The 26,990-nt window shown below is 36.7% G+C and overlaps 1 long non-coding RNA gene across 2 annotated transcripts in view; it reads left to right on the forward strand.

Moving 5' to 3' along the window:
• Positions 1-24,052, forward strand: part of LOC126913292 (uncharacterized) — a 35,667-nt gene extending 11,615 nt beyond the window's left edge. The window contains exons 1-4 of one of the 2 annotated variants that reach the window (XR_007708198.1): positions 7,810-7,947; positions 12,060-12,201; positions 13,364-13,489; positions 22,983-24,052. This is a non-coding gene — a long non-coding RNA (uncharacterized LOC126913292). Of the gene's footprint in view, positions 1-7,809; positions 7,948-12,059; positions 12,202-13,363; positions 13,490-22,982 lie in introns of those variants that run through there. The other variant, XR_007708199.1, reaches the window with a different exon arrangement.
• The last annotated feature ends 2,938 nt before the right edge of the window (positions 24,053-26,990 follow it).

Consider the following 26,990-nt stretch of genomic DNA (forward strand, 5'->3'; position numbering starts at 1 on the left):
ACTATCTACAGTATTTTTCTACTTCACTGTTTCACTGTCTTTTTCATTATCAACTGCAGAAGACCCTAACAGGCTAAATCATTCTGTTTTAAAATATACTTAGTGGAAAGCTGATCTTAGTGCTTGTACAATTTAATTCTGTACTATTATGAGCAACATAGCAGTGTCTGTAACAGATTCTTCCCCTTCGGTCCTTCTCGTAAAGATGAGTAGATTCTTCAGATATAGCTGATTTAATTGTGAAGCAACCTTACCAGCACTATGAGTGCATCTAATTCATCATGCAATGTCCTGGAATGTCATCCTTCTACTACATATACATATATTTCTATTTTTTAAGACAACTTATCACTTCCATATAAGGAGAAATGAAATCCTGACACCTTTCTTAAAATTGTGACGTACCTCTCTGGGAGACTATTCCTTAACTCCACATTTCTGTTCTTAGTAAGTTTCTCTCTCAGAATCTTAGGTTTATTAACTTCGGTAATTTTCAAAAGCCCAAGGGAATTCATAGCCATAGGAATACATTTATGAATTGGGACTGCTTACTTATGGGAATTTATCCATTTGCTTAGTTCCTGAGGGAAACAAAAAACTACTCTTGTTTTATCGGGGAAGTTGAGAAGTCAGAAGCAACAGTAAAAGATATGATGGAAAGGGCTGACAAAGTGAGACTGGAGGAAAAGGAATAGTTAGGCTTTTTTTTTCTGTCTGCAGTGAAATGTTAGTCCTTATTTTACCCCAATTCTACTGTTCTTGTTTTCTCGGGGAACTACGTTCCCTTATTCCTTTATGGCAGATATAAAACACAATGATCTGAGATCTTTTCTGAGAACAAGGCTAAAAGGTGCAATTTTTCTTTGATAAAATCTTTTTCTAAAGACCTCTAGATAATAGAAATTATAAGCAAACTAATATTTCTTGCATTGTGTGCTGGCTAGTTTGTGAAATATCCTGAGAGTTGACACCTTACTGTGGTATCTAGGTGCTTGTGTTTACTATAGGTTTTTGTATCAGAAGCAGATCGATTTTTCTCTAATCCATACCTTTTATAGTTTTCCATAGTAGAAATAAATTTTTCTTATAATTACACACATTTCATAGAAAATAAATATCTGTTTTAAATGCAATTTTTGCAATTTTTTAATATAATTTAATACTTATTAGTTTATGAAGAAGCATATTAAAATATAGACAGATACATAAAAATAGGTTTCAAAATTCTATCTACAAAATGGGCTTATCAAGATTATATACAAACAGTAAATGCAATGTGCTCAGCTGTCTATTTTCTCAATGTGAGAACGCAGAAAAGCATCTTGTGGCTGATGTAACTCATATATAAGTACAGAGTTCTCTAGTAATTATTTTTCCTCCATGAATTCATGATTATTTGGTGTTCATGCAGCTTGGGATAGGCGGAGAGTTGTTAACATATTGAAGTATGTCAAATGGGATAGCTTACATCACCTGGGGTTACTGTGATATTAGCATGGTCACTAAGGAAGGGATGAGGTAGTTGAGTTCGATGAGACAGTACCCTCGGTGGCTGGTCCTACTGCCGCCTGCGAGACCTCTGGGTTCCTCTCACTACCGGGGGGTCAACAGAGCAATCGTGGTGCCAGGCACTAGACAAAAGTCAGACAGCTTCTTTCTGTAAGATGAAAAATGAGATGGAAGAGTTCAGTGATTAAGGCAGTGGTCAAAGAGATTAATGTGACCAAACTGAGACACTAAACTGACCGGACATAATTCACAAACTAGTATTACTCCAGATAGCATGACAAAGTGCTCTGGCCTGGGGAGATCTATTTTTGATGCACTGGCATCTGAACAAGAAAACTGGAATTAATAGTCACATAATTTGTTTCCCACTCCCACCCCTTTTAAATTATTGAACAGGGCTCATGGGAGAGCACAGAGGCTTACTGCCAAGGCCGATGAAAACTGACCCATTTCAGCTTGTATGTGACTGAGGAAACGAATTTTAGAGAAACTGTGGAAAAAGCCTCATATTTCCACCGATGAATACCCTGCAATTGATCTCTCAAAGACAGCAGATGGGAAATAGAGCAAAACTTTTATAATATGGTGGGACAGAGAGGGACATTTTCAAACCAAACAAAAAGATGACAGTATAGCAAAAAGCACACTTTTATAAAACAAAGGATTATAAATTTAGCTATCAAAAACAAATTTTTGTTTTCTCTCCTGCAATCAGCAGGATTGTTATCAGCAAACAGTACCTCACTAAATGCAAAGGAAATTTGTGCTTGATCTACTCATTGACCACAGACTACAGAACTAGACATAAGATGTTGTATCAATTTAATGATAGTGTGAGGTAAATATTTTATGCTGGGTTTAAGGTATTGCTGTATTCCTTTTTTTTTTTTTTTTTTAAACATATCACAGGACCTAAATTGATCCTATCAGTTTGAAAAGGTGTGATATAGAGTCACCTGTGAACAACGTGTATATATTCTTTTTCTACCGGTGTTAGTTTCAAAACTGTATAATTGTTATTGCTGAAGGCTGGGCACAAGCTAATATGCATTGCCTGCACAATTTCTGGGCTGAAACTGTTGCTGAGGAAACATGCATCTTTTCCTATCCACATAAATCTGATACAAAGCAATCATACTGGGTTTTACATCAGCTTGGCTAAATTGACTCATAATTAAAATCAATGCACGACATTAGAAATCGTTCTAAGTTTCAGAATTGCAGGTTTCTTACAATGCCTGCTCACAGCCGTGGAGCAGCAATCTAAGTATGGAAGGCTGCTATACTGATAAGTGACCATTCTGAATTAAACTCAGGTGAAAACAACTTAAAATGCTGTCCATAATTTGCTAAGTCTCATTTGCACAAGGGTAGTAATGTTGTTTTGAAGTGGTACCATATTTCTACTCTACTGCTTATTGCTGCCTGTTCATTTTATTTTAATTTATTTTATTTCCCTAAAGAAACAGCCATTTTTTAATAGTGATCTTTGCCTGGAGTTGTGTGTTCTTCAAACAAAATGGTGTCATTTCTCTCTCCTTGTGGGTAAACACTGTTCACTAGATGAATTTGAATATTTTCTAGGCAAGGAGACAGGTATTTAAGTGGTACAACCTGGCAATTAGCTGGTGAGAGCCGAGGTGGTTTCTAAGAGTCAGCTGTGAAATAACTTGCAGGCAAGTGACTTCTTTGTATGTATATATGTCTATGTTGTATTTTCTTTCTAGCAGACCGACTGCTTTGCCCATCTTGTGTAGTTGCATTTGTGAGATAGCAATGTAATACATTCCGTTTCTCCCCAGTTCGTTAAGCACTGGCTCAGCCCTGCAGTAACGTGTCCATATAGTTCCCCAGCACCTCACAGGCAGGCTGAACTCGGGCTTTTTAGAGCCAAGTCAGACAGCACTCACATGTGCCTGCAAAACCCCATATAGGATTTAACCTTCATTATGTCAAAGGGGCCTTTGAATATTCATTTCTTTTCAGAAATAATGGTTCTGAAAGTTCCCAGCACTGGCTATATGGTAACATTTTGCTCCTGCTACTCTCACCTATAAGGATGAAGGTCAGAATCAAGTGGATGAGTTGATTGTAGCACAATGTAATGTCTACTGGCCTATTTTTACCCTTAGAAGGAGCTAGAACCCTCTATTCACATTTTATATTCATTTATGCCTATTTGTTAAGTAATTCTTTTCTTCTTCATCTTTCTATACCCTGACACCTTAATCTTGCTGACATCTTACAATAGTTAATGAGAAACAGCTCCCTGTCTTTTCGTAGCTCACTTTCTCCCTCTTCACGCTAAGGCATCGGATGATAGTTTACTTTGCAAGACTTGGAAATGTTGTGTTGTACTTCTCTTTTGAAGAATACATATATATTAACACAGCTCAGACCAAGAGCAATAATGACAGCCTTATAAACATGACTACTAGCTGAGACACGAGTACAGACACTCTCTTGAATGTATCACCCAGGTATTATTTTCAGCTCCAGACCTGAAAGCAATTTCCATATTTTATAGACAAAAACATGACACCTAGTCCTAGGAGAAGCACAACTGATCTAATATCTTTGGAAACACAATACTTCTTCTAAATAACACTGTTTCAGGGATTAAACCTGATTAAACCTTCTGTTATGAGGGTATTTCATTATTTCCAGCTCCTTTAATGTCCATCATCTAGTTAAGACACAAATACTTTTAACAAGAAAGATCTGTACCTCAAGAGACAAGGTATTCTGAGAAAAGAAACAACTAAAGTCAGTTAAGTTAGTGCTCAATACTTAATGTGATAGACATTGAAAGAAGAAAAAAAAAAGAAACAGGAAGGGGTGAATTTGTTTCTCATCCTATTCTTGAGAAACTGAACAGTCAAAAAAAGATAACATGAACCTTGACCTGGTCTCTTGTTCCAAACAGAAACATTTTCTGAATATCCTGAGTTGCTGTACCTTATGAAGATCAAGTATTCCTACTCTTTTTTTACTGGGCTTATAAGTCAGAAGGTTTCCTAAAACAGTGGGAGCCAACCAAGACATAGCAGCAGCTCTGCTAACCCAGAGATGGCTAGCAGTTCTTCAAACGCTGAATTTCACTGCACAAATTAAAAGCTTACCTCAAAGTTGGACAGTGTATCACAGTGACTGTCATAAGTCCATGCAAAGACGTCATTGGTAAAATTCATGTAACTTTTTCTCATACAGATTCAGATAACTTTCATGGCTCCATAATATATGTAACATAAAAGTCTGTGGTAAGGATGAAGCATTGCCTGAATTGCTAGCAGGTTACAGCTGACTACAAAACATGCCTATTGAATGCTTCATTCATCTACCAAGAAACTATCCCAGACACGGCCTAGAATACAATGATTTGTGAGCTTCAAATTTGAGGAGAAGCTGTACCAAAGGTTAGGGATAATTCAAAGCCTCCTTAAAATTCTCTTTTGCTTTTACCCATAGGCTAACTCAATTCTTCTTCCCTCTGGACAGAATGCATGCCACTGAAGGAACAATTTATTTCCCGAAACCACGCTGCCTTCAGCAATTTCAAATAGCTTTAAATTATGTGTTAAGTATCTCATTTCTTATCGATATTTCTCCTTTAGTGTTACTGAGTGCATAGGTCTGCACTATCCATTTAAGATTTTTTTCTTATATATCAATTGTAAATTACTAGCCCTGCTTGAACACTTACAGTGTTTCAAAATACCAAGGATTAAACATCTACCAAAAAGTTCTTGTGTTATTTTCTTCTCAGTCCTATCTCGTAATTTACTTGAGTTTATAAAGCCTTGCAAACCTCTGATACTTTTAAGTGCCTGTCTGCATTAGCATTATCATAAAACCTTTTAACATTTCACCTTTGCATTCTTCAGGATGTGACCTTTAGCTTTCTCTGGAAGTACTACCATGAGAATTAATTCTCTCGCTCTCCAACAATATCAAATTTGTCTGCCACCAACATCCTAGTTTTGTTCTATAATTGTCCTATTAATTTCATTCTTGATAGCTTGCTGATCTATGTACAGAATTGCAGAGCATAGGTGAGAGTGCCTGGGAACAACTCCATGGATGCACTCAGGTATGAGATACGCTTTGTAACCCGTGGTACATATGCAAGCTTGAGTACGTTTCTGCTATTAATACAGAAGAACAGTGACAATGTTGAACAAAATCTGAACATAACTCAATGTTTAAATGCCTCCTTATTCCTTGCAATAAAGTTCTTTGTGCCAGGATTTAGAGTTCAGTTATGTTTAATAGTAAAAAATGGAGCCATTATAAGTGTCTTCTTTAATGTAGTAATTAATGAAACATGACTATTGCTCTTTTAAAACTCACTTCTTTATTACTTATTCAGCTTATATATCCCTTTACATATTATATACTGATAAAAAGTCCCTAAGATGATTTTTCACTGTTTTCTTTCTCCTTTCTTAATTCTTTACATATCAATTTTCCAGAAAGAGAATGGTTGACCAGCTGAATGTGCAAATGAAAAGAACAATAATAATAAAAGCATTAAGCTGTGTAAAAGAGAAGTTCCTCAGAACTTATCCTTTTTGACGTTTATGTCTTTTTCTGCCTCTAGAATCGTCATTCAATTCTACTTTTATATTTTCCTGAAATAAAAGCCTTAAGAGTTGTTGTAATATGGTAAAGTGTCAGCTCTAATAACGCACCTGCTTGGGATATGGTAGTCTTTCTCTTCTGTCATGGTTTTGGCTGGGATAAAGTTAAATTTCTTTGTACGATGTTGTGTTTTGGATTTTTGATAAAGTAGTAGTGATAACACAGGGATGTTTTAGTTGTTGCAGGGCAGCACTTGTACAGTCAAGGACTTTCCAACTCCTTGTGCTGCCCTGAGAGGCTGGGGGTGCCCCAGGAGCTGGGAGGGGACACAGCCAGGACAGCTGACCCAGGTTGGCCAGAGGGACATCCCATACCATATGGCATCATGCTCAGCAATGACAGCTGGGGCAAAGAAGGAGGAAGGGGGTGTGGTACAGTGTCACATTTGGAGTGATTCATTAATAGCTTTTGCTGTGATAGTGAGGTTTTCTTGCTCTGATTCTTTAAGAATTTTAGGTTGGGGATTTTCCAATTTGCTCTATTTGAGCATATGCTGTTCTGAATGCATCCTTTTTGTATGCAGGCATTTCTATTTCCAGCTTCTTGTTTACATTACCCATCCTGACTCTGTCTTCACATTTTCAGAGTTTGCCCCCACACAATAGTCCACTGGGAGGAGTGGAGGACGTAGTACATCACACGGGACTGTTACACTCATAACATCTGTGTCCAGTCCTCTGCTGATCACATTATTTAGAAATTAATATGATTCTGTTAAAGTGTGTAAACTTTTCAAAAGAATGTGCTTTATTTAGGTGTCCAATTAATATTTTCATAAATAATAAAGCTGTCAGGCACAGATTTTTTTTTAAAGGTATTAAGTTTTAAATATTCAACTGGACTGGTGTTTCACCTGTGTCTAGGTACCTAACTCATTGATTTCAGTGTCCTTTCAAAGTTTTCTGCAGGGATCATTCAGATTGTTGGACATTTAAACACCTTTCAAAAATTTTGCCTTGAGGAATTTCGTAGGCTTCTAAGGCATTTCTGAAATTTCTACCAATTCTCTATGGTTTAGTGAGAAATCACTGTGCAGTAAATTTATTTAATTCACCTCTGCCAAGGAACCCAATTAAAACACATTTTTTATGAAGCATTTAAAAAAGAAATTCTACTGATTTTATACAACTTCATCTCAAGTTTAACCTAAAATCCCTCTCAGCTGTTTATAAATGCATCCTCCTGTGATCTATGCCTCTGTGTTATGGATAAAGATTGTAGTATTTGAAGATTACAAAAACAGACCTAACATTCCCTGTTATACTGATCATATTAAGAATACACTTCCTGATTGAATATAATCAGGAAATCATCAGAGCAATAAGGGATAGGAGGCATAGCAGTAAAACAATGGAAATAAAAGGAAGAAAATTATGCATAAAAGTAAAGCTGCTACAAAGCAGATGAAAGAGCAAGGGATGCAGTTTTGCTCTCATTTCCCTCTCAGAGTGGTTAATTGTTTCTCGGGTTTGTCAAATAAGTCTCAAATGAAAAAGTACTACTAAAATATGACTGTCTATGCAGGGCAGTGAGGTTAGTGATGCCAAATGAATATTATAGATCGATTAAATCAATATGAAAACAAATTATGAAAGCTCTTCCACAAGCATAATCCATCCTTTAAAGTTTTCTTCAAGTTTATGCATTACTGTTTTGCAGGGTTTTACCTGTGGAGAGGAGAATGACCATGTTTTGCCTGCTCCCTTCTATGACAAATTTGCCCACTCGTGGTCTGATGCTTATGCAACGCTAATTTATGCAGACAGCCCTTTCCTGGCAGTGGGATAAAGAGAACAGGTTAGAATAAAAGAGGATTCTGAAAGTTAGTTTTTATGATCTGGGAACTAGATTTTTTTGGTCTTCTGATAGCAATTTCTACTTGTGATTTTTTTATTTTTTATTTTTAGAGTAGAGATTTACTTACATTTGGTAAGCAAGTGAAATAAAAACAAGTTCTTTCAAATGTTATGAGAAATGGGGCAGTATAGAAGCAGATATTCTTTCTGCAGCCAATGTTCACTAGATGACTAGTCTTTAGAGAAGTTTTCATTTAGAGTTTTGTTGAGAGAAGCAGGTTCCAGTAACTGTCTTAATTTGGCTGAAACAGCGTATTTTGCTAAAACTATGAGTAGTTAAAAATGTTCTGGCCAGCCCTAGCAGGAACACAGAAATTATACCATATTGTTAGGCTGGTTTTCTGTCTGCTGACTTCAGTATGCTTTTATGTTGTTAAGCATCTGCAGAAGCGTGCTGCTGCTTTGAGCTCAATTCATCAAGAAAGCAAAGGAAGAAGTTGGAGCTTCTTATCAGGTCCTTTCTCCTCTTGTCCTGCCAGGCGGCTGGCTCTGCTCTCCTGCTGCTCCCAGGGATTTCTCTCCTTCTCTTTGGTATACCAGCTTGTGCTGGCTGCTAATTGATCCCCCCCCCTGCAGCTTTCCTCCCAGCTTCTGCTCCTCTCTCTTCACTGGTCTTGAACACTGATGCTAGAACACCTTTCTGCTGGTCATCTGAAACACCCAGACAGCTATAATCTGGGCATCACTGCTTGCTTTTCCTGCTCCCCTCACCCCAAGATAGTTTTCTTCCACAGTACGCATTCTGGAGGTGCCCCACAGCTCAGTGAAGGCTCTTCCCTTTTCCATTCCTGCTCTTTTTATGAGCTGTGCAAATTCCCTTGATTGCACCCACTGTTTCTTATAGCTGGCAAGAAATTACTCCTTTCCTCCATCCATTCACATCCTGTTCCCAAAAGACACAGCTGGATCTTGAACATGATAATTCCATCCACATGTCCAACAGAGGAAAGTGAACTTGTAGCCAGAGCTCCTCACTACACTTGAAAATCACAGCACTTAGGGCTTTGAGTACCCTGAATACAACCACAGTTTGCCCCAGAAGCTCACAGAAATCCGCTATTACACGACCCAGTGGGACCAAGGTATCACTTCTAAAAACCACATAAACAAAATATACCACTTTCCACTGAAATGCCTAATTGTGAACATTCAGAGCATTAAATATTTTGACAGCCGGAGGAGAAAACATGTCTTGGAAATGTCCAGGACTGTTATTTACAAGTAATGCAATGTGCAGAAAATCTAGGTACTTTAATATCTGAAAAAGTGAAACCTTGCATTTCCTGGCAGAATCTAAATAGCATCTTCCATTGGAAAGGAAAAATGGCAGGTGAAAGAAATCCATTATTACCTAGTGACAAACGCTCCGATATCCTCTCTATTAGACTGATCTGAATAACATTTAAGCCAGACAAGACCTCCCCTGACTTTATGAATCTTTGGATGAGGCTCTTAACCATATAGAAAAGATAGCTTGACATTCTTGTGAAATAAATTATCCTCCCTAGTTTTTATGCTGTTCCAATCTTAACCATCTTCCCTTACACAAGAAAAAAACATGCTCACTCTGGCTGCTAGCATAAAGAGATTCATCAGAATAAGGTCCTGCTTCCTCCTCCCCATTTCCAACACAAAAGGCAAATAAATGGGAGCAGAGGCCGGTTTTTATCACAAGAAAAATGAGTTATGCATTCAAGATACCTAGAAATAAATTTACTACAACTAGCTGTCTAAGTAGAGTATAACACAGACTGCAAGAGGGAGGATATTTAAACTTTGAGCATCTGATGCTATGTCTTTAACTTACTTAACTGTGCTGCTTTGCTGAGTGGAAAATCTAGTTACTTGAATATATAAAGAAAATGAAGACTTATATTTCATGACAGAATCTAAATAACATCTTATCTGTCCAAATGAAAATCATGTCCATTACACTAGAATGGTTATGTACATCATCCTTCTAGTTTACGTTGTTAGAGTGCTTCTACATCAAAGATGTCATTTTATCTCCCATCAGACATCTAGGGGTTTCTCATCCAGCCTCTCTCTCCTCCCACTCTGCCCTCATTGCTCATTGTTTTACTACCAGGTATTACAAAAGCATAGCTATATTTTGCATGCTGTTTTCACAGGTCGCAGTAAAATATATTTATAACGTGAGCAAATTCTTCATTTTAAAACATATAAAAAGTATTTCTTTATTCAGTAAACTGTCTGAACTTGGAGCAGCAAGTGTATTATTAGAAGCACTGTTACACCGTAAAAGCTTTAAATGGCGCCTTAAAGCTTTTTAAACACAGCATGTTGTCTTTGTGGCTCTGTAAATCACTAGCTTGTTAGAGGTCAAAAGATTATCATTTAGAGAAAGGTTTCATTCTTTATGAAGGAAACTGGTAAACCAAAGTTATATAAATAAGCTGTCTGCCCCAAGACTTAGTCATGTGGCAAAATATATCTTTGTGGTCAAATTCAAAGATGCTAATATGAAGACAGTACCTGTTGTTTTCCTGTAATGCCTGTGTATAGTAGCATTTTGTTTATTGTGACAAAGTGAGGTTCATGGATCATATATACTCCCAATGCTAATAACTCTTCATCCTGAAAGACAAGGCATTTACAGCAGACTGCCTACTATGGCCAGGTGTATATAAGAAGGAAGCATGTCAGTAAACACTCATTCATTTCCTTGGTTTATATGTTTGACCTTGGGATAAGTACCACATTCCAATAATATGATTATAGTATTATTATCTTTTTATTTCTTTCATCATAACAGGTTTATAGTAAAATTGTCAGTGTGCCTGCCAAAATGTGTGCATACATTGCAAAGGAGTTTGTTGTGAAATAGGATACTTGAGTGTAAGGTATATAGAATGTTCAATAGGCTTCTTTGTAAACGTCTAACAAAATTCAAATAAATTGATCTATAAAGTGCTCAAGCAAGGCAGCTTGGATGCTTGACTGTCCAATGGCTTTGCCTGTCAGCAACCTTATAATTAGGTTTTAAGAATATAGAAACATAAGGGGCTGCAATTTGTAACGCAGAATTCTAGATGCTTTTAAAAATCCCTTAAAACCAGAACTGAGGTGGATGTAAATGTCTAATTTCTATGAGCATGTTGAAGGAACCGTTTCCCAGGCAAAACATGAAGGCTTTAATTTATATTTTTAGTCTTTTTTTTTTTTTTTTTTATTTCTCATACACTGGCAGCTTAAAGCTGAAAGAAAGTTTCATTATCTGAGTTGATAGCTAACAGTCAAAGTTGTTCTCTTGTCTCTGTATCTTTCAGTGGCTGGGAAACTGATTTAAAACAATACATGGATGCACTGAATTAGAAAAGACAGTTTTAGAGCAGTGACATGTTTTTTTCCTACAGTGCACACTCCGCTGAGATAAGTCAAATACACGCATGAGAGCTGCATGCACTTTGAAAGGTTCTTCTGCCCACTCTGTCATTTTCTTCCTTCCTTTTTCCATTTGTCCTTTTGCCGTCTCTGACTGCAGCTGGACAACTGCTCTGCTAGCCTGGGGGCCAAGTTGGAGGACCCTAAACCTTGCCACTTCATGGCCCGTTGTTACAAAGGGCACAGCAACTGGTGAGCTAAAATCCTTGCTCATGAATCTAACTAAGCCTACCGGTTCGACAACACAAAGAGCTATCACTGCTTTGGAGGTTGTATTTTATTTTTCAGGAAAAGTCAGATGATTGCTTAGTGATGCTTAAGTGTCCTAAACTGCTTCAAAGATTTTTTCCTTAACAAAATGTACATGTTTAAATAAATCTAATACTGTTTTTCTAGGCTGAGATAAGGTTATTTACAAAGGGGAATTTATATTCCTTTTTCATTATTTTATTTAATGAAATAAATTACAGTGATGCTATTTCATAGCAGTAAGCTGTGTATTCATGTCCTAAATATACAGACTTAGGACAATATTTGCTTTCTACCTAGCTATACCTGGACAGCATAAGCATATCCTCCACAGCCTCAGACACTTTGACACTTTTCTACCACTAAAACATGCTTTTTTTTTTTTTCTCTTTTCCCTAGCTCTTCCACTATTTCCAGAATGCAAAAGGAAATTTCGTACTTTTAAAATCTTTCAAATCCCATGAGCAAGGCATACCTTTTTGCCTAAAATTATTTTACTTCTGATAAACAGTGAAGAATCAAGAACCTTGGAAAATTTCCTGTAAGACATCACAGTTTGAATCTATCTACAACAAGATGAATCCAACCTGAATATAAAATGTCTGCTTTCTCCAGCAGGCCCTGAGAGATACAGTTCAATATACAAAAAGTGAAAATTGCTGTGTGTATAGTGGTGTGTGTATATATATGTATATATATATATATACACACACAGGCATACATATATGCCATATACAGAAATTTCTGATATGGTCAAAATTTTTACATTCAGGATAGCTTTTGTCACAAATGTCCACCTGACTGCATGAATGAACTTAGCCTTTCCACATACAATAATAGCCCTTGGATCTGATCTTCCAAGGAGGCCACCTTCATTTGTAACTGTTGGGAAACTGTATGCCATTTCTGAGAAGTGTTCTAAGGAAATAGTAAGTAAGATTTATGAGAAAAATTTAGGCATAAATGTTTGAAAAGAAAGATGACAGAAACCTGTGTTTTTCAATGATTAAATATTGGAGTTTCTTAAAAAAAAATGAAAAAGCTTATAAAACAATACAACTTCATAATGGATGAAATGGCTTTCATTAGCCTTGTAATTTAGAAAGGTACTATTATTTAGTAATTTTAATATAGTACTGATTACATGTGTATATGCATATGTTGTATTCTTATATATGAAAAAGGTAATAACAATGGATTATGTTTTTGCTAGCAAATCTTCAAAATTGCAGAACTAACAATTAACTGTAGCTTATGTTCAGAAGAGTATGTAGTTTTCAGAAATAGCAGATATGTGAACATTTACATTCAGCCAATGTGGTAAGATTTTTCATGGTTAAAATCAAAACTTTCAGGTCACTCAAGATTGTATTGTTGATATAATCAAGCAACTAATATATATTATTATTATTACTACTATTGGCATGTGTTTTGATTTTCCACAATAATGAGAATAATTCAATATAGATTTTCATCTGTCAAGGTTTCACTGAGGAGCTGGTCTGTAACACAATTTAACACAAAGAATTAAGATCATACTTGCTAACAGAGTTATTGGAGAGGTTCCATCTTGATATAACAACTTCAAATGCAAACAGTTTTCCAGCATTTCAGCAATATATTTTGAGTCCTACTTTTTGCTCAAATCTTTTTTTTTAAATTTTATTTTCTCATAAATTTGCCTTTTTTTTTTCCTTCCCTAGGAAGTTAAACAAAGGTCTTAAAATTTACAAGAAGTTCTCCATTTGCTGTGGGCTTTTCTCTAAGGAAATTATTGCTTTTTCATCTGCCATTCATCTCATCCACATAGGAACAAAGTGGATTTTCAGGTCAGATACTTCTCTTAGAAATCAATAAAATGTTGAAAAGTTGAGTTTGAAAGTATGTATATGTATGTGACTTCTGTGTAAATGAGCTACTTAAATCTGCAATACTGGGAGATGTTTGGCCCCCTTGCCACCACCAGAACCCGAGTGGGTTCTTGGTTGGACCATACTAGTGATGGAGATGCAGTATTACTACTTGTTTTTGTCAAGGAGGTGTGTAGGATGTTTTTGTTCAAGCAACATGTTCCTCGAGGTTAAATACAGCAGTGTACATGGAGAAATTGGGTCATACTCTATTAGATTTTACAAAAACATAACTAGCAAAAAGATGATGTTCTAACAGGCTATGGAAATACAACTGTGAGGCTGTGAGTACCTGGGCAGCATGAACAAGATTGGGCTGTATTGTGGGAATTAGTTTTGAATCATGATAATGCAGTTTTATTATTATTTTTTTAATTGATCTGGAACATAAATAATTGATTTTTCAAACAGAAAGCTTTTAAAAATGAAAGAAACCTCCTGTTTAAACTTTACAAGGAACCAATTATTATAATTGAGCTATTGAACTGATATTTAAATAATGGGAGTTTTCACAAATGAATCACTCCAAAGACATACCCCAGGCTGGCCAAGAAGGCATTGGGTCAATCTGTGGCTTTTTATCTCCCTATTCAATATAAGCTTTATAAAAAAACACCTGTACATTGCCAGGTTTAAATTTTAAATGGACTGAGAAAATGGGAACTGACTACTACCACTAAAGCATTAATTGTCCTTTATTTCTCCTGATCATTCGTACTTGACTGGCCGTAGCTACCTTATGAGGTGTTTGGTTATGAGGATATTTCTACACTGTGACGTTTGTTCCATCCTGATTAAAACTTAATCTAATTAAAGCTTATTCCCTGATTTTCTGCTCCTCATAAATGCAGTGATTCTGGAGTAGTTTAATAATATATATTTTAAAAAGTGCTAATTATCAAGTTTGATTCTCCTTTTTGTGCCAATGTGTTGGTTCTGACATTTTGTGATCAGAACAGGACTCCATACCAAAATGTTTAAACAGCTGTATTTCCATGAATATATTGATTTCATTACTTTACTCATCCTTCCTCCAATAAGGACCTGAGACCTGTCTCCCACCTAAAATGCAAACCTTGTTATTATATATGTATACATTACATATATGTATATACTCTTATATATGGATATGCACATGTACCTATATGCATATGCTTCCCTATACAAATGTAAGACAAATCTTGATATTCTAGAAAAAGATCTCATATCTTGGGCAGGTCTTTGTACAGGAAATTTGCCACAATTCGTTAATGCTAATAGATTCCACATCCAACTGGTGCTGATTCTTCAGTCTTTTGAAGAAGAATTTCATGCTGTTAACACAGTACATTTAGACTAGGTAAACTTACTTCCCGAGTTTTCTTTCCTTTCCTTGCAGTAATAAGCAACAAAACAAAAAGTTTTAAGACATTTTCTTGACTTCTGGGCTCTTCCCAAATGTTTTGCTCTTTGAATCTTCCTCTTTCCTGCTTCAAACTTTCCTAACTTGTTTGGGAGTTAATGAGCCCCACATGTCCTGGCTCCCAGCCCAAGCTAGTCTGCATCAGCAGAACAACCCTCCTGCTCTGTGCAGGGTCATGAAAAATGACATTCTTCCTCAGTACCTTTGTCAAGTCATTTTTGTTGTTGTTTGCTTGTTTATACTCTGAGGACTATATTTGCCTGTCAACTGGCCCTGAAAAAGGTACACTGAATTTAGAACACAGCAAATCCCTCATGTAGTTATAAAGACAGCAGACAAAATAGCATTGTAGTGCTCCGTTCTCTCTTGGCTTCCTATGAAATATGTTACCAAGAACAAAATTTTAGACTAGATAAAACCCTCTACAGTAATTACCCATTTTACCAAAGGATCTACTCTTCCAGCACTAACACAATTGCAAGGGAGAAAATCGTAAGTGTGGCACCCACTTTGAATCGAATTGGTTTGGTGGAAGCTGGTCCGTGACCAGACAAGTTTACAGCAAGAACATAAAGAAACAGACAAGAATTTAGTTATTTTAAAAAGGTATATGTGTATATATACCTTTATATCTAAACAATCTAAACATATCTAAATATCTAAACAACTTTTAAGCCATCTCAGAAAGCATCACAATGAGCAGTTGAGAAGCAGCAAAAGCAACTCATCTGATAAAGCAAATGAGGGTAAGGTATCTAGATGAAATACAGTGAAAACCATGGTAAAAGGAAAAAAAATCCCTGAAATCTCAAAGATAGGACTGATATATGGAGTTTTCATATGGATTTTCCATATCAAGGTGGTTATCTATATCTAACTGTGTATTCTCTGTCACTGCCACAGAAATTGCTCTTAGCATTTGTATGCCGTAACAACCCTATAAGCCACATAAAGAGCTGTGATTCACAGAAGTAAATTACCTAAACAGATTGGCTAAGGGAATGGTCAGTGGCTTTAATTACTAATAGTTTATACTTAAAAGTGTATGGGTGGGAATAGAAGTTTGATTAATTGTGAGAGAAGTATTCCTTCTTAGGGACTGTTTAACCAACACAAACCAGAAGCGAAGCAAACGAATGTAATCCTATTTCTTTCTAGATTTTATCAGTTACAGAAATGGGTATCTTAAAGGTAATTCACTTTGATTGTTGGATGATAACTGAGTGTATCAGACACCTCAGTATTAACTTGGTAAAGCAGAAAACAAAACAAAACAAAAAAACAACTGCTGAAAGAATTGACTCTACCTTCAATTTTGGGAGTAATGTCTGATTTTATCGGTTGTAAAATATGTGCACTATATTCGCCTTATGTAGCATACAGCATTCAGAAGCAAGGCCTTGTCAAAGAAAATATTTGGAATTGGAGATAATTTTAAGGCTGCAGGTTTGGATTTGTTTGACAGTCGCTACAACTGCACCATTGCAAAAAACAAGTTATTCACAACATACAGTGAGAAAGAGATGGAAGCAGGCAGGTTTGGGTGTATATCTTACCTGAATATATGTATCTTACATTTATTAAAATCACTAATTTAATTCAAATCTATATATTTTTTTTCTCATAATATAATAGAAGAGGATAGGCACATAGCTGGAATCTACATTTGGTTTCTTCAGCTTTTTTCACCTCTTTTGCAGTTGATTTTTTTTTTTTCCCTTTAACACTCAGGATAGACATTCATTGGAAGTCAGGAGGACTTTTTTTTCTGACACGCTGGAAAAATGACATTGATTAAATCCTAATTGCTCTAGACAATGAGCCCAAAGACTGCATAATGTTAAAGTAATGGAAGTTATTTTTCTTCACAAAGTGGAAAGACAATGAATAAGCCTGCTCTGTGGTGAGCATCATAAAATCCCCTCACAATTGGTAGTTAATATACTAATAACTGTGAATCTTTAAAATGATAAAAAGAAGCCTGGTAGATACATCAAGAAAAATGTTTCACTTTTCTTTCTCAAAGTTTGTACAGAGATATTTGGTCTTACACTTACGGCTGTATTTTTCATACTAATTTAGATGTCCAGGCTGCTTGGTAGAGTGTACTGGCAACTGATTTCTCTTGTTGGTATATTAGGTCTTTCAATATTTTAATATTTAGACTTTCAGTGATTTAGAAGCACAGAAAGGGCTTTAAATACTCATGTTTTTCTACCCAGGGTTTATACAAAAACTTTTTAGTATTCTAAGAAGTTCCTGTTCACATGACTGCATGTTGGAGCCTCGTATGAAATTCTCCTACTATAATAGAAGCTGATAGCGCTTGCATGACTACCCTCTTATACTTTCAGTTGTCTGTATAATCTGTTCAAACTGATTTAAAAAGAACTACAAAATTACTAACATATTAACCTCTGTTGTGCTCTCTTTACTCGTGGTCCCTTTTTGCTTATCTTCTGGTTTTTATTAAATGTAGTCAAAGAGGCCAAGAAGCAGGAAGGGCATGGTAACATTTCTCCTTTCCTTACCTTGTTCATTGTTTAAACTTTTCTTGTATGTTTTCCTAAACCTCTGCTCCCAACAAGGCCCATAAGGGTCATCATTTGTTATTACCCAGATATTTCTCTTTCCACTTTACCACCTGTATGCTGATGTTCAGATCTGGTTGGACCCTTCCTTTTCCCAGGATTCCTTCTTCACTTCTGAGGTCCTGTTTTGGTCAGATTTCCAAGCCACGGTGGATTCTTTTGATCATTTTCAATGTCATGTTATTCTGGCTTGAAAACATGCCAACTGCAATTATTATTATATTTTGTTTACTTAAGACTTTGTTTTTGTTGCTTTGATTTTCCAGTCAGAAATTGGTGTCTGCTACTGTTCTGTTTACAAGTTTCCTTCATTCCCATTCTTGTCATTTTTATGCTATACAATATAGAGATTTTACAGTGTACCTTTGAATAATAATGGTGTTGTCCTGAAAATGTCAATGCACATCCCTTTTTCTTTCTCTCCCCTGTCCCTCTATGTTTTTTCTCTTCCCCTTCCCTTCAAATGTATATGCAAAGCTAATTTATATATCCACTTTCAGTTAGGGAAAGTTGGTTTTCAGCACAGCAGGCAAAACTGGTATGTACCTGCTTATGTTATTTGCATGCACAGTGATCACAGTTGCTTACAAATTTGCTGCTATCGTCAGTAAGATTCATTGCTTGTAGGGAGATGGTGCTTACTGGCTGGGCAGTCCAAAATACTGTGAAAGCAATTTTGCATAATAACACAGAGCCAGGATTAGAAAATATATATGTTATTTAGCAAGGTAAGCACACCAGGTGGGAGCCTGAGAACTAAAAACTACCATAAATTAGTATTTTTTCAGTTTTCAACAAAAAGTAACTTGTTGATGGAATTTTTGTTAGGAGGCATGGGACAAAGATACATAATAGCTCTTGTCTATTAACAGAGTCATGATGATTCTATAGGATTCATATGAAAATGTATAGGATTCATATGAAAGTATATATAGGTCTTCAGTTCAAGGCTGACTTCCAGTTTATTTTTTTTTTCTCCTGGGATAGTTATGATTCTTATTTTAAATACATATTGCACCCATTTGTTTTAAAATATTCTAGACTTTCATGGTTTTACAATGTTAGGAAAAAATGCGTATATTAAAATCCATAAGTGATAGAATTATTGTACTTTGCACATAGATTTTGCAGTAGGTTGATTGCACTGTAAAATACCAATGCTAATGATGAGATGTCAGAAAAATGTTCTTTCTCCCTCTTTTCTTTCTCTCTCTTCCCCATTTGTGTATACATATAATGGCAAACCTAATGATCTCCAGGGTGCTCAGCTCCAATAAATTCATTTCACGATTCATGCATTATGGAAGATCTATGAAAAATAGTTTAACCACTTCTCTGTAGCAATTTAGGGGCACAATAAATTACACCTAGTAACTTGAGAAGTAACAAAGATCAAAACTAGTAATTTTCAAAGGTAAAGGACTATGAAGTATCCTTCTCATTTCATAAATATGTGAATTGTAAGATTCATGAGAGCTCTGTTGAGAACAGAAGTCAGTCATTTTGGCCTCATTTCCACATGGATGATAGCACTTATATATATTTATTTCTGAAAAAGATATATTCCTTCAGCTGGGTTGTTGATGCTACAGTGCAAATTCTTATTTTGCATTTCAAGGAAATAAATCAATATATAAAAAATAGAGTTTCCTTCAGTTACACTCATTTATAGCAAACGAGACATGAATGTGGCCCACATCGCGAGCCATACACTGAGGAAGAGTTTATCTCATTAATTTCATCCTGTTAAAAGGAGGGACTTTTGGTCCCCACGCACTCACTGGTGACAATAGAATTTGGCCCAGTGGCAGATATTCTGGGAGGTGGACTTTACAGATGCAATCAAGTCAGTTAATGTGTCCAGTCCAGGTGTTGGTTAAACCCACAAACACCGTACTTCCTACATCCCTTTCTGTCCACGACAGCCAAAGAGAGTGCAGCACAGCGCAAACAAATCAAACCATCCTGACCTGTCAGATCCTAATGTGCTGAAATGAAGCTTGAAGAGCAGCTATGAGAATAAAGTCTGCTTGAAGTACTAGTTATGGATCATAACCAAGTTGAATTACTATCAAATTAGCTGCTTGTCATAGCTGAGGGATGTTTAACCTGGGTGGAAATCAGAGATTGAATATGAACAGAACTTAGTTAAGAGGATATTTAAAATATAACTTCAAGAACTAAACTCTTAAAATATTATAGGCTTCAGATATGAGACCTCTGTATGATCTAGGAGGCTCCTTTAAACTTGATCTGGATTCATTGATATACGCTTTGGCTGAAATTAAACCACTAACTCTTCTGTGCACACAGTTACCCAACTCAACAGGCCTCTTCCTTGTGCTCAGATCAACAGGGACGATGGAATTTATTGTCATTAGCTGTAAACAAAAGCTAATGTTAAAGTCAGCTAAGGAAAAGGTTCTTTGGCATCCCTAAATCCATGTGATGTGATTCCTAGTGAAAATTAATATAAGCATTTAAGAAAAAGTTTTCCACAGTTGAAAAAGCAGGCACCCTGTTTCAGTGCTATACTACAGCAGGCCTAGGGAAACGTATGCTATTGACTTTCATAGCACGTATGACAGGTTACATATTGCTGAACAGGTTTAAAAATAGTGCACATTTTCTCTAAAGTGACTGTAAAACAAAGCTAACAACAAAAACCATCAACCTTGTCAAAACACTGATGTTTTTCTTGATATGTGCTTTGTACATTTATTACTTGGTTTTATGGGATTTAGAATTCAAGTGAAAAATTGTGAGGAATTTTTATTGTTAGGTCTTGAACCATTTCTTACCAAGGCACTCGAAGAAAGGTTTGAACTAAGTTATAGAAATTACATATAAAATTAGTGTTTAAACAATGCAGGATGGCTAGGAGAACAATTCATAGCAATAATAATACTAAACACTGTTTTGGAGGTTTACTTGTGTAACATTTAATCTCAATATACTCTCTATATAGCAATACTCTATACTATAGCAATATACCAGATCTCCTTACTCTGTCCTTTATTTTTTATCAAGTTTTATTTATCAGTGGAATTTCTTTAATGGAAATTATCCATACGTCATACTGTATGTGCTTGATTTACTCTTCATTTAACAGCTTCGTTTTGTGATAGAAGTCTGTGTAAGGGCAAAGCAAAAGGCCATCTTAACAGCACAGATGCCCTAAAAAAAGGCACCAGTGAACAATTGTAAATAATTTGAACTTCTTGTTTCTCTAAAAGTTGTATATATACATAAATGCATTATATATATGTGTGTGTATAACACAACTTGTTTAATTAAAAAGCCTACACAGTTACATTTGGAAAATGAGTGTATGAATTTACAGGACCATGCTTTAAGTTCCAGTCCAGTATTAGTATTTTCTATTTTAGTAAATTTCTGAAAAAGAAATGCCAGCTGACTCATTGCATCATACCAAAGTGTTCCAGGATCTGACATAGATGTTTTGGATCACAGAATTAGGAAAAAAAGAAAAAGAAAAAAAAGTGGGTGTACCCATGTTTATGTAGCCTGGTGAGAGAATACATTCCATTAAGTTAAGGGTATTTTGGAGTAGTCTTACATATTTAATTTGACATGTAATTGAAGCAAAAATCTTTCTGATGGATTAAAACTTTATTTAAACATCTCTAGAAAACTAAAACACATTTTTTTTGTATTTCCTACATATTTTATATCTTTTTGCTCACCATGAAAATGCTCAATGTTATAATACAAAAGCAACAGAACTCTTTCATTTGAACTAATGGAGTTCTAATGAATTTTATGAATACTAATATGTACACAATACATTTCATGCAGTTGAGGCATAATGCACTATTTCTAAAATGGGTCTGCACAAATTAACTTTGAAGGGTGTCTGTGCCAGCCTTTCACCCATTAATTGCCTGATGCAAACCCCCACAGCAGCTGATTTAAGCTAACCCCGCCTGATTCTTGCCAGTGGAAATTTGCCAAAATGATTACATCAACTTTCAATAAACTACACGTGCGTGACAACAGTAAGCAAACAATTACTTAAAACCCTATAATATAATTTGTAATTTAACATAATAGACTGTTCTTTCAGTGTTCACATTTTCATGACAAAGCCCCAAGAACTGGGGCAGTTCTGCAAACAAGCATGTACTCTGTACTTCTGTACTCAAGCATGTACAAGCAAGAGAGGTAGACCTTGTCTCTCATCTCCTCCATGTTCCTGGCCTGCAAAACTACAGCAGTGCCTGGAACCTGAGGTTAAAATAGTGACAGTCGTCATTTTGGGATGTACAGTAAAATTTCTTTCTTTTTAGCTCTGGGGGGTGGCAATGCCCAGCTTATGTTTTGCCTAACAAGACAGTGAGAGGGATGAGGAAAATAAACTCGTACTAATGATTTATGGAAACAAAAACACTTCCTTGAGCTTTAAAAACATCTGAAAGTAAATGTCGTGCCCTCACCTCATCCCCAGCTATATGTGGTATTTTCACTCCTCTGGTGTTACAAAGATCTAGTAAAGACAGAGTCTCAGGAAAGACATGCTGTGGTAAATTTATTTCTGCTTAAATCTAATATTTTTCAGTAAAGTCACAAATTGCTATCTATGCAACATTCAAAAACTGTAAGATTACTGCACACTCAGGCCTTGAAGCCCTTCTCTTTTCTTTGTTCAAAGACAGAGGTCCTTGAGTTTTATTCAGGAGATGGATCAGTTTATATTCCTTGCCTGTTTCTCCCTCCCCTCCTCTCTGCTTTTAGCTGAATGATTTATTTGAAAACTGTGTCACTTCTCTAATTTTCCATTTATGGGCAAGGGGTTGTTTGAAGCAATAAAAGGACATAAGGCCAGCAAGGAGGAATTATGCAGCATCTATTGTAAGGAAATGAAAAATAGATGCAGTTTTATATGAGCAGGGACACTTAAAGGAATGCAGTCTTTATCTGTAGATATGTGTTAACATTTTGTTTAGGCTCTGGCTGCCAGAGGAAGATGTCAATTAACTCCTACTTTCCCTGATATCTTGAAGAGCAAAAGTCTCATTTTTATCTGGTTTCCAAATGAACTTAAAGGTGGGAAATGGACTTTTTCTGTATGTAATAAAAAAAAAAAAAAAGGAAAGTTTGTTGCAACTTTGAAAGCGGCTGAGAGTATGGAAGAACAATAGTAATATTGTGTAGTATCTTCTGAATCACTGAAAAAGCTTATAAGATACAGAAAGCATACAAAAATAGAAAAGCAAAGAATGTTATTTTTGGAATAAAGTGACTTATGCAGCAGGGAAAACAAAACGCTTTTGCTATGAACACTGAAAGTTTATCAGCAGTGCTGTATGTAAGACAGTTGATTTTAGGCTGTTAGTAACTATTATGTCAATTTGTTCTTCCTTCCTTGAGTGTTTCTCTGTGTGATCTGTTTTCATAGACCCTTGGCCCAGACTTGGAGGCAGAGGAGCCCATACGTTCAGATGAATGGTAATGAGCATTGCCAGAGAGGCAGGAAAATTGAGTCCCCGGCTCTGGCTGCTGGGCTGAGAGCTGCAGGAGCTAATTGTGTCAATGGTAATGAGACCGAGCAGGCAGCAGATGCTCACGTGCCTTCACAATCCAAATCCCACCAACAAATTCCTCCCACAGAAACTTTGAGGGACGTCTTGGCACCCTGGAGATGGTGATAGACCCGGTCCCAGCCACATGCCACCTGCTAGAGCTATTGTTTAAAAAAGAAGGAGAAAAAAAAAGCCTATTATGATAACAAAGTTGTTTGCTGTCTCTTGCAATGACTTTATGGCACCAGTTTTACCATACTGCAGCTATTGAAAAAAAAAAAAAAAGAGGAACATCTGATTCTTTAAAGAGAAACATTTGTATTGAGCACTGTTAACAACTTACTTGGGAAGCCGGATGTTCAGTATATGTTTCATATTCTGCTGATAAACCATGCCTGCCTTTTTCCCATTACAGCTCCCACTGTGCCTGCTTCCTACAGCAGGTTTACATTTCCACATGTTTTCCCATGACATTGAAGCAGGGAGCATTTTTTTTCCTTTTTTTTTTTTCCCAGAAAAATCAGGAATGAAAAATGCAGATACCCATGTGTAGTGCTGTATAAATATTTATTGTGAAATAAAATAAACAACATATTTGGTCCTGATTCACAAAGCAGGCTGGGTGGTGAACTGTGTCTGACTGTGCCTATAGTTTTATAGGGAGGAAGGCCGTTAGCACCCAGGTTCCCTTACTGGCCATTATTTGTAATGCAAGCTTTCTAAATGTTGCAGCAGGGAAAAGTTCAGATTCTTCCAGGAAGCGTTTGCCCAAGAACATCTATTTCTGGAGAGGTCTGACCAAGTGTCCTTTATGGCCCTCAGAATTTGTGCCCAGCTTTGCACTCCTGTGAGGCTCACATTATTCAACAGAATTTAAACTGCCCCCCAAACTGTTGAAAATCCTTCCGTGGATCGGGTTGGTTCTGATCAGCAGCAGGGTCAGAGGAAGATAGAAATGCTTTACAAACTCTGGAGTTGCCTCTGGCCCCACCACGGCTGCATGAAGCTGAGCCCAGGCTCTGCTGAAGGTAACAGATCCTTCCCCTGCAAGAGAGCGTCCGGCGTCCTCATAGCATGTTGGTTGTGAGCAGCTGCTGGCAGTAGGTGCAGATGAGTGGAGTTGGACTGTTTGGCTTAGGCTGTCAGGGGAAGATTGAAGACCTGCTTTGTCTGGTCTGAAGACACTTGAAACAGCAATCACGCTCCTTTTTTAAACTCCCAGGGGTAGTAGAGAAAGTTATAGTTCCTTAAAAAGCTTGGGTTGAGCTTTTAATTTGACAAACTATGCATTGCAGGCCTGGCTAAATTCACATCTGCACCAAACCTCAATCCCTTCCTTTACAGAAACCCCACTCCCATGAAGAAAAGAAGTATCACAAATGCAGCTGCACTTTCTACCCTGTGTAAAGTAAGAATGGCCTTGAAAATATCATCACAAGCTAGTCAGTGTGCTGCAGGGTACTAGAGCAAGATGTTAGTCACAACAGAACAGAAATAGTGTGAGACGGATAGCCTTTGAAATTTATTTTCAAACTCCAGTGCATACAATATATTAATTTGTTAACATCTGGAATAAAACCAGATGTGGGAAATTCAATGCAAGTACACTGGTGCATAAGGCTGAAAACCAGTAAGTGTACTTCAAGTAAACATCACAGATGTTGGCAGTGCTTTCCTTATGGGGAAAAAGAGGTCTGGGGTCTCCAGCTACACCAGTGACTATTCCAGCCCCACGGTGGATGTGTCCATAGGAAACAGGAGGTGACTGGGCGTCTTCATTCCTCTACTCACACTGTGTATGGACTTGAAGGTTACAGCCACTTTCTTCAGAAGCATCTGGCTCTTATTACTATCTGTGTTTGTAATGGGATAGATAGATGGAAAGAAAGAAGAAAAGAAAGGGAGAAAAAGAGAAAGAAAGAAGGAAAGAGAAAGACAAGCATTAGGATCTGGGCAGTTGTACACAACTGTACCCACAGCTGAGTTTATGTGGCTTGTGAAAAAGTGGAACAGGGCTGCATAGTGTTACCTTTGTTTCCTTAGGTGTGAGGGGAAAGAAGTATGCCATAGTTTTTAGTAATATCCCAGGCATAAATAATGCTGAAAACCTCATTTTACTGCAATGCATTTATTACTCTTAAAGACAATTTGGGGTAAAAGGTTATCAGAGATATTCTACTTCATGCTTTACAAGGAAATAACTAAACAAAAGGATAAACGTAACGACAAATGCATTTTGAGTAATGAGACAATGGAATTTTCATTATATACTGTGCCACATTAATGACCGCTCAAAATAATTCTAAAGTGTCTGGTGACATGTTACAGACATTTGTTTGTAATAGAGATTCAGTAAACTGTAAGTCTCAAACATTTTTCTGTCTTGCACTTGGTAAAACTTCGAGAGATAAATGTCTTATTGGTACAGAAAGAGACAAAATATCTCAGTACAGCACTTACCATGCATGAAACATGTATGAGTTTAACTTGCTATTTTGATGCACAATACTGTATTGCAAAACTGTCACGAAAATTTACTCGTGGCAGAAAATCTGCTCCCCTGCCCTTTGCCACAATGATTGATGATAATGTAAAATCTGATTTCAAATTCACTTATCAAGAAAAAAATTTCTCAACCATTAGCAAACGTATAAAATTTAGTGATTTGGTATATTTTAATGAATGAGTATGAACTAAATTTCTCTGTTTATTCCTCTTTCTGGGTACATGGCCTTTTGCTTGAGGGGCTTTATCTGGGCTTTTGTCAGGGTCAGGAAGGTATTTTTTCCTGGTATAGCTATTATCTTTACAGGTGTCTCAGAGATGACAGCTGTCTTTGAGAATGCTGGATACTGCACAGAAGGGACAGTGCTCTGACTGGGAACAGTTTGGCAGGGTTGTGTTAAGGTAAGGTGCAGATTTGGGGGAAGTTGGGATTGGTATTATCAAGTGGATTTCTGGCCTTTCTGATCTGCCTGTCAGCATCCTCTGACCCCATTTGGGATGGTTAGTGCTCTGCCTTTTCAGGTGAACCATGTAACTAATGCCTGATTGAGGTACGTGTTTTGTATTTCACAGATTAAAATAAATGCTCTAGCTAATGTAATTGGGCTTAAATAAGAAGACTGTGATGCACAGAAAGCCATATTTGATAACCCAGTGGCCCATTCACCCTCTAATGTCTCTTGAAGTAATCCAGCCTCTAATGCACCTCAATTTTGAAAAAAGTATCAGGTGTAAACATGACTGATGAGATAGCTAATGGGTTGGACAAATACAGCATTAATTCATGATGAGCTTATAGCGTAGTCGTGCATGCAAAAAATCAGACTGAAATGTCAGCTTTCTTTCCCCCATCCCACTGAACAGTATATGGACCTTCTATCAATTTAGCAGTGGCTCCAAGAGTGAGTGTAAAACATCTGTTTACCTACATGGATACCCTTTTCCCATTTTGCACTTGCACTGCAACAGCTGGAATTGTAAAGTACAAAGACAAGGGAGAGCTCTGTCATTAGTATTACTTTGGGAAACAAGCTTGTGTAGGAGGGAGGGAGGGACAGATAGACAGACAGGGACAGACAGAGAAGGAGAGCAGGAAGAAAGAGAAGAGACAGAAAAAGCCCCCCAACTTTGTCATTCATTGTAATGGAAATGTTCTTTTAAAATACACTTCTGACTTAGGAAGACTTGTCTTTCACATTCATTACACAGGTGTCAAATCAAATTTTATCTTGCTATGTCTTGTGCACTGGAGCATAGTGTGTCTGACATTTTGTAACATGATGCAACATAAGGCAATAAATCATACCGAAAGTGAATAAAATCTCATTTCTTTTTTTTTGGGGGGTGGGGCGGGGTGGATGAGCCAAATGTCACTGTGC

This window comes from Cygnus atratus, chromosome 4, assembly GCF_013377495.2.
Source record: "Cygnus atratus isolate AKBS03 ecotype Queensland, Australia chromosome 4, CAtr_DNAZoo_HiC_assembly, whole genome shotgun sequence".
NCBI lineage: Eukaryota > Metazoa > Chordata > Aves > Anseriformes > Anatidae > Cygnus > Cygnus atratus.